Source organism: Rhinolophus hipposideros (genome assembly GCF_964194185.1).
Source record: "Rhinolophus hipposideros genome assembly, chromosome: 9".
Lineage (NCBI taxonomy): Eukaryota > Metazoa > Chordata > Mammalia > Chiroptera > Rhinolophidae > Rhinolophus > Rhinolophus hipposideros.
In genome coordinates, this window is record NC_138055.1 from 6,773,351 (window position 1) to 6,785,813 (window position 12,463).

The window sequence follows — 12,463 nt, forward strand, 5'->3', positions numbered from 1 at the left end:
GAAGCATGTGACTATGGGGGTGGGAGGAGGGAGCACAAAGCCCCCAGGGTGGGATTGAGCCTGTGTGTGCATGCAAAAGGAGTCATGTCTACAACAGCAAAGGATTCGATATTGATCTAGGGGACCTGTTAAATAGACAAAGGACAGCTACCAATGGAACACTACGCAGCAATACAAAAGGAAACTATGAAGCGAGATGGAAAGATCTCCAGGACATATTGGTCAGTGAAAAAAAAAAAAAAGCAAGGAGTGGAATAGATTATATAGTATGCTAGCTTGTGTAAAGAAATGAGGGAAATCAATAGTAGAAAGATGTCAATTTTTTCTCAATTAATTTATAAATTTAATATGGGTTCCGCAAAAGAAACAGAAAAGCTACTTTTAAGAGCTAAGAAAAATCTTAAAAAGAAGAATAAAGAGGAGGGCTAGTCCAACCAGACATTAAAACATATTGTAAAAGTATGGTCATTGAAAATACTTTTTGCTTAGGGACACAAGAGGACAGACCAGTAGAATAGACTAGAACAGAACAGAGTAGATTAGAGTAGAATAGAATAGAATAGAATAGAATAGAATAGAATAGAATAGAATATCCAGAAGCAGATCCAAATACACATAGGAAATAATAGACTATACAATAAATCATTTTGGGAATACTGAGTAGCCATCTGGAAACAAATGCGTTTGTATCTTTCCTTCATTACTTTTACTAAAATAAACTTCAAAGAGCATGAAAGATACGAATCTAAAATATGAAACCATAAAAGTACCAGATTTTTAAAAATGTATAATCTTGCAGCGAGATGGGTTAACTTAAGCATGACTCAAAACTCAGAAGTCATCAATTTTGACAATAAAACTTTTAAAATTTTCCATTGGAAAAATAACAAATTCAAAAGACAACAAACCAAACAATAATATACGCAACACCTATGAGAGACAAATTATTGTAGCATAAAAACAACTTGTATAAATCAAGGTGCAAAAGACTAAAATCCTGTAAAAAAACAGTTCCAGGATATGAACAAACAGTTCACAGAAAAGGAAATTAACATGACTCTTAAATCTATTAAAAAATGCTTAATCTCACTTCAAGTAAAACCACAATGAGGTACCATTTAGACTCAATGATTGACAACGATAAAGATAGTTTAATGATATATATAGCTCTTAATGTATTTTTATTGGGCAGTGCTGATGTAGATTGAGACAAATTTCCCTTGAGCTGCTAAGTCACTGGTGGTTCTGTACCCACCAGAACCACCGCGGGAGCTGACTAGCCTCAGCTGCCCTGCCCAGGCAAGGACGCTCATCCCACCATACCTGTTCCTTGCTCACTGCCCCAAAATACAATCCCCTCTGGCCATCTCTTTTCTCCACATTGCTCTGTAATTCCTCTCTGGTCTTGACCATCCACTGCTCTCCACCTTCCCAAACCATCTTTACTTGGCACTATGGAAAGCTAGTTCTTAGTCAACAAAATCACCCACACTCATTCTTTCCTGGCCAGGTCTAGGGTTTTCTCTGGGGCCAGGCCAGTAAGGAAAATGCATGAAGGGCTAGTGACAAGGGGTCAATCAATGCCTGTGCCCACACTGTGCATGGTAAGAACTTGGCAAGCTCTCCATCCCCTGGGCCCTGACCCAGCCATCATGGGGGAGCATGGCCAGCTCTCCAGAAGATTCAAGAGAGGCAAGAAACCCTCATACACTGCTGGTAGGAAAGTAAAATGGTGCAGTGCCTTAGAAATTGTTTGGCGGTGCCTCCATTAAACATAGTAGTACATAACCCAGTCATTCCATTCTTAGGTATCTACTCCGGAGAACTGAAAACAGTTCATACAAAAACTTGTACATGAATGTTAATAGTAGTGATGATTATAATGTCCAAAAAGTGGAAACAACCTGAAAGTCCATCATGGATGAATGCATGCACAACATTGGGTCTATCCACACAATGGAACATTAATCAACCATAAAAAGGAATGTGGTACTGATACTTGGTGCAAATGGATGAGCCTGGAAATCATGATGCCAAGTGGAAGAAGCCAGTCACAAAATGCCACTTACTGTATGATTCCTTTCAGGTGAAATGTCCCGAATAGGCAAGTCCATAGAGACGGAAAATAGAGTAGTGGTTGCCTGTGGCTGGGGGGAAAGGGGAAATGGGGAGTAATTGCTAATATGTGTACGCTTTCTCTTTGGGATGATGAAAATGTTCTAGAGTTAGATAATGACGGTTGCATAACTTCACAAATATACTGAAAACCACTGAATCGTACATGTACAAGTGGTGAATTTTATGGTATGGGAATTATATCTCAGACATGAACAATCTAATAGAAAGAGGCCAGCAATCTGGCTCTTTGTGAGAAACCACCTGATGTTTTTCACATTGACTTAATTTTTGAGCAAGCAAATCAAACTGAGGTTTGGCCTGCAGGCCACCCGTTTGGAGCCGCTGAATAGAAATCACTGCTCTCCTCGGAGGTCACCACTTCTCAGCATCCCCCTCCCTCTGTCCGGCTGTTCCTTTTTCCTCATTCTTTCTCCTCTTGCAACCGCCCTAAGGCTACTTCCAGACCATCATTCTTTACCGTCTGTTAAATACCCTGGTAGTCTCCTCTGAAGTTCCTGCCTTTCAGCTACACTCCTTCACTGGCAACATTAGGTCCAGATTTCCTATTTTCCTCTCTTCCTCAGTCCCTCCTTTGTTTTGCTGTCTTTATGTCCACATCTGTGGCCCGTACAACAGACAAGCTGTCTGCTCAGCTCCTTGCCTTCTGAGTCCTTTCACCTTCCCTCCCTCTCAGCCGCCATTCGCAGGACCAATACTTGGACCTTATTATGTCACGCTGAGTTATTCTCTCACTTTGGCCTCTGCTTTCCAGCTATTGGTTGGTTGCTCGCACTTCCTGTTTGTTTACCTCCAGTGAACTTTGACCCCACTCCTCCTGTCTTCCCTTCCTTCTCCCTCCCGCATGGATTGCAAGTACCTCACCTTGATCACTCTCTCCACAGCATTCTGACTTCTCTTGACCTGTCTGTGTGTGTTGCACCTGCCTGGAAACCCCAGCCGGGTCATTCTGATTGGCCTTCCTCTCCTTGGTACACCTGGGCCCTGAGCTATGCTGGAGAAAGTCATGCTGCCGCAGAGTCTGGTACCATTAATTCATGGATGTCAGCTGTAACTGGACCCCCCAGTACTGCACACCAACTCTGCTTTCCTCGTCAGCTCACCCTACCATCCTCCTCAGTGGCTATTTAAAATCCTCTCTGCTCTCCCCAAACCTCAGACTTCACCTTCTATTCCACACAGAAACCGGAAGTCTTCAGATGGGAACTCTCCCATCAGCCTGCCATCAAGGTGCCCACCTGATGGGTTGCCTTGTCCCCTCCTGAAAGGAAGACATGTCTTTTTTCCATTTGCTATGGTCTGAATATTTGTATCCCCCCAACTGAAATCCAAAAGCCCAGTGTGGATATTGGGAGACGAGATTTTTGGGAGGTGATCAGGGCGTGAGCGGGATTAGTGCCCTTATAAAAGAGGCTCCAGAGAAACCTTTGCCCTTTCGCCATGTGAGGCCATCTACAAGACAAACAGGGCCTTTACCAGACACTGAATCTGCCCTTGGACTTCCAGCCTCCAGAACTGAGAAATAAATGTTTGTTGTTCGTAGGCCACCTAGTCTATGGTCCTTTGTTTTAGCAGCCCGAACGGACTACGACACCATCCAAGGCCAGCCCTCCCTTTGGCTCCTAGACACTCTCTTAGGCTGCTGTGATCTCTCTACTGATTCGTTGCCAAGAGCTAACAAGAATCCCCACTTGTTTACCTCCCTCCCTCCACTCTGCAACTAGCCTCCGCTCCTGCTGAGCCAAAGCACTTTTTGAAAGAGTTGTCTGCACGGTCTGCCTCAGTTTCCACAAACACCACTTGCTCCCCAAAGCAACCTGGCTTCTGCTCCCAGTTCCACTGAGACTTTCCTTGCAGGTTACCACCAACCTTCTTATTGCCCAATCTAGCCTACACTCTAAGTCATGAGCTTGTTTGGCTTCTCCACAGCAGCTAACCTCCTGCCCGGTGGCAGGTGAGGTGATGGTGGGATCTGTGGGAACTCATGAGAGAGACATTTAATCCAGCCTGAGGAGGATCATAGAGGGCTCCCTAAAGGAGGTGCCACCTGGGCAGAGCCTGAAAAGATATGTCTAAATTGGATAAGCTAGGAAGGGGAGCAAGGACATTTTAAAAAGTGGGAGGACTCTCAGAATTTGTGAAACTGTGAGCAGCTCCACATTCCTACGGTTGAACTGGAAGACAGATTATGAAGAACTAAGGTCATGTTAGAAAGTTTGCGTTTGGCTTTTATTTTGGAGGTAAAGGGGCTACATACGTGACCTAGGGGAGAAGTCATCACACTTTTTATGAAAAGGGCCACATAGCAGACATTTTAGCCTGCTGCGACTTCTCAACTCTGTCCGTGTAGCACGAAAAAAGCCATAGATAATACATATACAAATGAGTGTGGCTGGGTTCTAATAAGACCATATTTATGGACACTGAAGGTCAAATTTCCTATAATTTTTATATGCCACGAAATACTACTTGTCTTTTGATTTTTTTCCAACTCTTTAAAAATGTGAAAACCATTCTTAGCTCATGGGCTACACAAAAACAGGCAGCAGGCTAGGTCTGACCTCCAGGCTGAAGTTTGCCAATCCTGATGGAAAGCAAGGAGTGACATAATTAGAACTGGGTTTTAGAATGGTGGATCTGAGTGGGGACAATTACCCCAGCCAAAGAGACTGGTGAGCAAGCAATCTGGAAGAGAGGATAAACAACTAGTAGGTAAGTGGCAATAGAGATGGAGCTAAGTGGGTGGATTAGGAGACACTGTGCCAGAGAGGGCTTACAAAGCTCCCCTACCACACCCACAAGAACTAAATAGGATTGGTGCTTTTCCTCCCTACCTCACTCCCCGGAAAAAAGCATGGGGTTCTCTGCAGATATCACCACTGTCTTTACAAAGCTAGTTCTAAATGGATCCTCCCAAGAACAAATGCTGTGGGCTTTCCACTACCACGAGACCCTCTCTGTTTGGGGAGTACTTACATGTCTTGTGGGCTGTTGACGTGGTCATTGTTCATATGGAATTCTTTGCATAAACTGAGCGAGGCTTTGAGACAGAAGATCGTCAGCTGGGGAGCCAGTGGGTGATGGTCATGGTCAGGCAGCTGGTCATGGGAGGGCAAGGTGCACTGCTCATAGTCTTGACAAAGGTGAAAGGTGGCATGCAGTGTCCACCCAGGTGGTGGGTGTCTGATGGTCCCAGGAGTTGGTTTAGCTCCCTGTGGAATGAGGGCCTCCAGAGAGGATTGCAACTCCTGCTCTTCTCCCCAGCAACCTCTTCCTGATGCCTTCTCCACCTGTACCTCAGATATAATCTCCTACCCCAGGTGAAGCCAATCCTTTATCTCTTTTTCTCCCCAAGCTACTGTTGATGGATAAATACCACATCCTTCCCCATTCTGGGGCTCCCTCTGTAGTCTCAAAACTCAGCTTGTGCAAATCAAAACTCTGGCTCTCTGCCTCAGCTCTCCCCACTGCCGAATGGGGGGACTGCCCTCAGAGCTCCTTGCCCCGACACTTTCCCACTTCATCCAGACAAAATGCCTACACAACCAGTGCCAAGAAAGAGGCTGTGTTGAGCGCTGATTACTTCTCCACCTCGAAGAGGTCGGAGAAGAAATGGACCAGCATTCTGGGTAGGGCTTTGTTCCTGAGCAGCTCTCAGTCCCTACTTGAGTTTTGTGTGATAAAGTACAAGTGAGAACCTTCATCAGCCACATTCAGCTGTTCAGCAAGGAATAGTTCAAAACAATGGAGTACAAATTTAATATGGATAAGAAGGGACCTGAGGATAGGAAAGGAGGTGATGGATGATCTGTTAAAAGATGAAAGGCCGGGCCGACCCGGTGGCTCAGGCGGTTGGAGCTCCGTGCTCCTAACTCCGAAGGCTGCCGGTTCGATTCCCACATGGGCCAATGAACTCTCAACCCCAAGGTTGCCGGTTCAAATCCTGGAGTCCCGCAAGGGATGGTGGGCTCCGCCCCCTGAAACAAAGATTGAACACGGCACTTTGAGCTGAGCTGCCTCCCAGATGGCTCAGTTGGTTGGAGCGCGTCCTCTCAACCACAAGGTTGCCAGTTTGATTCCTTGACTACCGCAAGGGATGGTGGGCACCCCCTGCAACTAGCAATGGCAACTGGACCTGGAGCTGAGCTGCGCCCTCCACAACTAAGATTGAAAGGACAATTTGACTTGGAAAAAAGGCCTGGAAGTACACACTGTTTCCCAATAAAGTCCTAAAAAAAAAAATGAAGGGCCAATGGTGTCAGGGTCCCAAACATGAGGAAGAATTGTCACATCAGACTAAAGGAAGGAGCTGGAAATATAGTTGGAAGTGGAAGTCCAAGAATGAGGTGTTGACAGGGAAGTTCTGGAAGTGATGCTGTTCCTGCTGGGACAAGGTCTGGGGTGTGACAAACGTAGCAGGTGGCCTTGGCAGCATGAAGCTCAAGGAAGTGAGAGCCTAGGGTTTGGATGAATTGTCTACATGGATGCAGAATTCATGAGGAAGGAAGGCGGGAAGGAGTAGAGGTGGCGAGTGAGACGGTGGGCCCTGGGGACCAGGTAGAGAGCCCACGAGGAAGGCAGGTGACTTGCGGTCAGGAAGATCACGTAAGGGCTTGTGCACCAAAGGTGCTGGGAGGTTCGAGGCAGGAGAGACAGACAGTAGTCAGTGAGAGGCAACACGGAGCTTGGAAGAGCCTCATCCCGCATCCAGCCCTTTGGTAACTGGAACTTGGAAGGAAAAGCAGTCCCCATTTAAGGCCTGAGAGGAAGCGGTGTCCTCAGGGGAGAGTCAGCTTAACAGAGAAGAGGTTGGAGACAGGGATTTTCTGAGGCAGGCTATGGCTCCCAAGACATGGTGGGAACATTGGCAGATTCGGGGTGGTGGGTGAGATTGGGCAGATTAGGGATGTTTGGAGCCATATGTGGTTGGGCGTTGACATGCGGGGTCTCTGGTCCCGCTCCTCGCACAGGAACACAGGATATGGTGAAGCCAAAAAGGAACACCCACGGAGCCATGGATAGGGGTTCATACCACTCTAGTCTCGATGGCGGCTGGGTTGGAGATAAAAGAAGCAGGCTCTACATGATGCGCAATCCGCTCTCCCTTCTCTGCCAACCAACAAAACTTCTAGCGTAGCCACGGCAGTTAAATCAGTGGCCAATGGCTACCCGGTAACAGCTGACGGCCAACTAGTCACAGCTGATGGCCATCTACTACCTGAGCCAGCACCTTTCCATGTGAGGCCGAGCCCGGAAACTGCTCTCTGGGACTCTGTCCCTACAGGTGTCCAGATGATGAAGGGTGACGTGGGAGCCGTGGGCTTTGGGCAGCGTGGCGCGTGATGGGCTCCTGTCCTTTGCATGGTCCTTGGACTCCTTTTCTCTATTGAAAACTTACTCCATACGTGAAAACTCAATCTCACATCTTAGAACACTCTTTGCCAGTGAGTCCTAGTTAGATCCTCACCTCCAGCCTCTCCATAGAGCTCCAAAGTGCACATGTGACCTGCTGGACATCTCCACGTGGGTGTTTAAAACACCCTTCAAAATGGAAGGTGTGAAACTTGAAATCTGTTCTTGTCTCAGGGCCTTCTTTGGGGGAATCTGAATTTAGACAATAGCTCTAGAAGAGAGCAGCAGAGTCAGAAAATCTGCTCCAGGTGCAGAGAAACATGGACACCTGCTCAGGGACAACCAGATGAGGGGCGGTTGCCTCCTGAGTGACATGCTGGTCTCCTCAGGCCAATTGTGCAGATGGTGAGGATTTCCCACCAGCTGAACTTCCAGAGCATCTGAGGGAACCTGAGTGAATCTCTGGTCATTTCAACCTGAAGGGCCCTAACCAGACTCCTCCTAAGAATGACTGACATTTGTTAAGCACCTATTATGTGCCAAGCTCTGTGCCAGGCACTTCACTTACTTTATCTCTCATTCTCATGACAACTTGCAAGAGAGGTAATATCCTCTTCTAACAAACAAAACAGTGAACCATAATAAGTGTTGGCAAGGATGTTGCTATGGATTGAATTGTTCTTTTCCTCCCCTACCCTCCCCTAGCCCCGCCCTCCCCCCCAATTCATATGTTGAAGCCCTAGCTCCCAATGTGACTGTATTTGGGTATAGGCTGTTTAAGAGATAATTAAGGTTAAATGAGGTCATAAGGGTGGGGACTTAATGAAGTCAATAAGATTGGTGTCCTTATAAGAGGGGCCAGAGAGCTCTCTCCCCCTCTCTCTCTCCCCCCTCTCCTTCTCCTCCCTCACCCTCTCCCACTTTCTCCCTCTCCCTCTCCTTCCCTCCTCCTCCATTCCTCTCCCTTCCCTCCCTCCCTCTCTCTCCCTCTCCCTGAGTGTTCATACTGAGGAAAGGCCATGTGGGGACATAGCCAGTATATGATCATATATAAGCCAGGAAGAGAGCTCTCACCAGAAAACAAATTTGCCAGCACCTTGATTGTGGACTCCAGAACTGTGAGAAATAAATTTCTGTTGTTTAAGCTACCAGTTTGTGGTATTTTGTTACAGCAGCCTGAGCAGACTGATACAGATGTAGAGAAATTTGAGTGCAGTGCTAGTAGGAATGGGAAATGGTGCACTCTCTGTGGTAGTCAATTTCTCAAAAATCTAAATATAGAATTTACCATATGATCCAGCAATTCTACTTCTAGGTATATACCTAAAGGAATTGAAAGCAAGGTCTCAAAGAGATAGTTGTATACATCATGTTCATTGCAGAAGTTTTCACGATAGCCCAAAGGTAGAAAAAAAGCCAAGCATCCATGACAGATGAATGCACAAACAAAATGTAATATATCCATACAATGGAATATTATTCAGCCTAAAAAAGGAATGAAATTCTGACACATGGTACAATATGGATGAACTTTGAAGACATTATGCTAAGTGAAAGAAGTCAAGACACAAAAGAACAAATATTGTATGATTCCACTTATAAGAGGTCCCTAGAATAGGCAAATTCATAGAGACAGAAAAAGGTTGCCAGGGGCTGGGGCGGGGGGGAAGAATGGGGAGTTATTGTTTAATGTATAGAGAGGGTCTGCTTGTGATGATGCAAAAGTTCTGGAAATAGTTGGTGATAGTTATACAACATTCTAAATGTAATACTTAATGCCACTGAATTGTACACTGAAAATGATAAAATTTGTTATGTATATTTTACCACCATTTAAAAAAACTTGTAAAAAACAAAAACGAATAGTGAAAAAACCAGAAGACTCAAAACTTGGGAAACAACCCAAATGTCCTTCAATGGATGAATGGAGAAGCAACCTATGTGCGTCCATATGATGGAATAAAATGGAACAAACTATTTATGCACATGAACACCTGTGGGTTAATCACAAAGGTATGCTGAGTGAAAGAAGCCAGCCTCAGAAGGTGACACACCGTACGATACTATTATGACATTCTTTTTTCCCCCCAGGACTTTTTATTGGGGAACAGTAGTGTGTTTTTCCCTGGACTCATCAGCTCCATCCAAGTCAAGTTGTTGTCCTTTCAATCTTAGTTGTGGAGGGCGCAGCTCAGCTCCAGGTCCAGGCGCTATTGTTAGTTTCAGAGGACATAGTCCACCATCCCTTGCGGGAGTTGAACGTTGTGGTTAAGAGCACACGCTCCATCCAACTGAGCTGTCTGGCCACCCGGGAGCTGAGCGGCAGCTCATTGACTTCATTCTAGTTGCAGAGGGCGCAGCTCACTGGCCCATGTGGGAATCGAACCGGCAGCCCTGTTGCCCAGAGCTCGCTCTAACCAACTGAGCCACCTGTCTGCCCCCTATTATGACATTCTTGAAAAGACAACACTACAGGGATAGAGACACAGAGCAGTGGTCATCAGGGGTGAGGGGTGGGGAAAGTGTGTTTATGAAGAGATAGCCCAGGGAGGTTTTGGTGGAGATGGAACTGCTCTGTACTCTGACTGGTGGTGATTACACTAATCTGTATATATGTTAAAATTCATAGAACTATTCACCAAGATTTTTTAAAGAGTCAAGTTCATTGTATGATAATTAAAAATGAAAAATAAATGAGGAACTTGGGACAGATTGGGTGACCTGCCCAAGGTCACACGGCTTGTCAGTGGCAGGCTGCGAGATGGACCCTGGTTTATCTCCTTCCAAGATTGCCTCTCAGAGGGCTAGTGTGAGGGGAAAATGAGAGAATGGAGTGAAAGGCCTTTGTAAATAGTTAAGGGCTCTACAAAGGTCAGGGCTCCTTATTAATCAGGGAACCTGGCTTTTCCTCCAAGCCTCAGTTTAATGAAGAGTGCTATTATTATTGATTTGTACGCTCAACTCTGCCCTTCAATATATTAAGAACTGGGGTGCTCAAAAACAAAACAAAGCAAACAAACAAACAACAGGTGGTGTGTTCACTCCTTCTTCCCCAAATTCATGTCTTTCGAAGAGGAAAGAGGAATTTCTGGCTATGGTTTAAAATGAAAAGCTTGTGTACTCTGGATCATGGCTGATGGCACTGCAGGGTGGGCAGGCCTCTGCGAGGGGTGCGGTGAGGTGGAGTCATCACCAAAGACCCAGAGAGCGTGAGCCGAATCCTCTGGGAGCGGGTCTGGTGTCAACCATGTACCCAAGGAGCATCAGGAGTCAGACTGACCCCAATTCAAATTGTACCTCCGCCATTCCCTACAATGAGAACTTACACAATCACCTAAGCTCTCTGAGCCTCAGTTTCCTGATCGGTAACACTGGGCAGTAACAGCATCCATCTTGTAGATTCTATTTTTTGTGTCGATTAGGTGACTGTAAATTTCTCATTATTCACAGGAATAATTTTGAAGTGAACCACAGCTATTATTACATGGATCAGAAAAGATACATGGACACCATTAGCTTAATCCTCTTTTCCAGTGGACCACCCCATCCTGATCAGACAGTTGGCTTGGCAGGCATGAACCAAATAAAAATGAGGGGAGTTCAAGTGCTCATTCCGTCGTTTATTTATTCAACCGATGAAGGCATGGTGGTAGGTTCTGGAAGTTCAAAGGCAAACAGGACGGAGGAAGATTTTGCTCTCCTGGAGCTTCTTCAGGAGGATAGACAGAATGTAAACAAGTAATCACGTAAGTGACCAAGACAATTTAGCTAGCACTAAGTGCCTTGTAGACAGTCAAATGGTTGATGTGACAGAGTGAAGTGGGTGGCCATTTCCACAGGGTGGCAGGGAAGTCCTCCTTCTGCAGGTGATAGTTGAAGTGTGTTCTGAGACTTAAAGAAGCCAGGCATGCGGAGATGGAGACGTGGGGGAAGCCCCAGGCTAAGGCCAAAGGCAGGTGCTGACTCCCTCCAGGGTGGTTGGAGCTCTGGAAACACCAGAGGGAATAACATTCTTAGATAAGATCAGGAAGGAAGGAAGGGGCCAGCTCAATTGGAGATGAGTGGGCCTGAGGGAGGTTTCATTTTATTTAAGTAAAATGGGAGGCCAGGGGCAGGTTCTTTAAAGTTAGTTAGATGATGCAAATATTTAAAGTTATCAGATCAGTGGGCTGAGGGATTCATGCAAGGCTGGAAAGAGATGGACAGAAGCAGAGTTACACTGTGACATTCATTACAGGTGGGAGACTCTGCAGACCATGGGCGAGGGCCCAGTGCAGAGGGTGGGCAGTGGGTTCCAGCGAGCTGGCTGGTTTTGAAAGCAGAGTGGATACTGAAAGGATGTGGGAGAGCTCTCGGCAGCACTAGGGATATTAGAGAATGGGGCTTAGAAAATGAGTAGCAACTGGGATCACAGCCAAAACGATGCCACAAAACTAGTCTGGGAAGGTGTTAGCTGTTAAGGCTGTGAAACACTGGATGTCATAATCCATTGTGCCATCCGCACTGGGTCTTGGGTACTGCCAGTGCTGCTGCCCACGGTCAGATTGGAAAGCAGGCTGAGTGTCTCTGACTGATGGCAGTTCGTTAGGTAACCCACCTCACTCCAGCTCTAAGAAAGTTGGAGGAGCCAGGACGCAGCACGTTCAAGGTCTCTGGCGGGGAATGAAGGTGGGGAGTTTCTCAACCAGTGGAAGGGGCACCAAATTTGAAGACTACAGGTTGTACCAAGGGGACTAATGACATCATGACCAGTCAGGAAACTGCAATCGTTGGGGAGAAAGATGCAGATCGCCTGGGCCCTCTGGGAATGGAGAAGAGCATACAGCTTTTTGTGAGTATAACAGTGGAATGAACAGAGGTCGATGACTAATTAGATGCAGAGATGAAGGAGAGTCTCTAAAATGCCTTGCGAATGCCTGTGGCTTCAGGAATTGGATGTGACAAGGCCATTCACCAGGCTAGGTGATCCAGGAGG